This window comes from Cebus imitator, unplaced genomic scaffold, assembly GCF_001604975.1.
Source record: "Cebus imitator isolate Cc_AM_T3 unplaced genomic scaffold, Cebus_imitator-1.0 Scaffold102, whole genome shotgun sequence".
Classification (NCBI taxonomy): domain Eukaryota; kingdom Metazoa; phylum Chordata; class Mammalia; order Primates; family Cebidae; genus Cebus; species Cebus imitator.
In genome coordinates this window covers 1,036,259-1,038,172 of record NW_016107417.1, presented here as the reverse complement: position 1 = coordinate 1,038,172, position 1,914 = coordinate 1,036,259, and positions in this window count along the sequence as shown.

The window sequence follows — 1,914 nt, the reverse complement described above, 5'->3', positions numbered from 1 at the left end:
TTGAGAGGGAGTTTCACTCTTGTTGCCCAGGCTGGAGTGCAATGGCATGATCTCAGCTCACTGCAACCTCTGTCTCCTGGGTTCAAGTGATTCTCTTGCCTCAGCCTCCTGAGTAGCTGAGATTATAGGCACCTCCCACCATGCCCAGCTAATATTTTGCAATTTTAGTAGAGATAAGGTTTCACCATGTTGGCCAGGCTGGTCTCAAACTCCTGACCTCGTGATTTGCCCAACTTGGCCTTCCAAAGTGTTGGGATTACAGGCATGAGCCGCCATGTCCAGCCCTCATTTGTTTGTTTGTTTGTTTTGAGACATGGTCTTACTGTGTCGCTCAGGCTGGAGTGCAGTGGTGTGATCTTGGCTCACTGCAACCTCCGCTGCCTGGGTTCAAGCTATTCTCCTGCCTCAACCTCCTGAGTAGCTGGGAGTACAGGTGTGTGCCACTATGCCCAGCTAATTTTTGTATTCGTAGTAGAGGCAAAGGTTCATCATGTTGGCCAGGCTGTTCTCCTGGCCTCAAGTGATCCACCCACCTTGGCCTCCCAAAGTGCAGGGATTACAGGCGCTAGCCACCTTGCCTGGCCTGTTGTTCTTTTTAAGATAGGATCTCACTCTGTCACCCAGCCTGGAGTGCGGTGGCACCATGGTAGCTCACTGTAACCTTGAACTCCTGGTCTCAAGTGATCCTCCCAACTTGGCTTCCCAAAGTGCTACGATTACACGTGGAAGGCATCTTGTCCGGCCTCAACTTTTTTTTTTTCTTTTTTCTTTTTAGATGGAGTCTTGGCGGGGCACAGTGGCTCATGCCTGTAATCCTAGCACTTTGGGAGGCCGGGGTAGGTGGATCATGAGGTCAGGAGCTCGAGGCCAGCTTGGCCAGTATGGTGAAACCCGTCTCTACTAAAAATGCAAAATTAGTTGGTGTAGTGGCAGATGCCTGTGGTCCCAGCTACTCAGGAGGCTGAGACTGGAGAATTGCTTGAACCCTGGAGGCAGAGGTTGCAGTGAGCCAAGATCACGCTACTGCACTCCAGCCTGGGTGCTGCAGCGAGACTCTGTTTCAAAAAAAAAAAAAAAAAAAAGGAGTCTTGCTCTGTTGCCCAGGCTGGAGTGCAGTGGTGAGATCTCGGCTCACTGCAACCTCTTTCTCCCGGTTCAAGCAACTCCCTGCCTCAGCCTCCTGAGTAGCTGGGATTACAGGCGCCTGCCATCACATCCAGCTAATTTTTGATATTTTTAGTAGAGACGGGATTTCACCATCTTGGCCAGGCTGGTCTTGAACTCCTGACCTCATGATCCACCCACCTTGGCCTCGCAAAGTGCTAGGATTACAGGCATGAGCCACTGTGCCCAACCCAAAGTTTTCTGAATTGTCTATTCTGTACCAGGTGCCTAAATGTGATAAAAGTGACAAGGGAGTAAACTCCAGCAAAGTCTCATATTTACAGGTGTATCACTGAGCCCCCAAACCCTTTAGGGCGGGAACCTGGCAACAGAGCCTGGCAGCGAGCTGGCCACACTGTAAATGCTCCGATCTGCAGGGTCCTCGAACCAGAGGCACTTTGAGGAGACCCTGATGCAGCCGCCTCCTTTTCAGGAGCAAATCGAAAGTAAGGCGACCTGCCTTTCATCACCCAGCCGGCTGGCAGTTCCCGGCTCCAACAGGGCTAGGGATTGCATTTAAATTCACACCTGCATACACTTGCGAACCTGCCCCATCCAAACTCAAAACTCTCCCTAGAACCAAAACGGGCTCCCGGAGAACCGTTCTGGGAAGACTGAGGGTCCTGCCGAGGGAGTTTCGCCTCGACACTCTAGGACTACAATTCCCGAGAGGCCTTGCGACGGACGCCATCTTGGTTCCCCACCAGGCGAAGCGATTTTCCGGAAGGGGAGTAAGGCTTTTTTGCATCA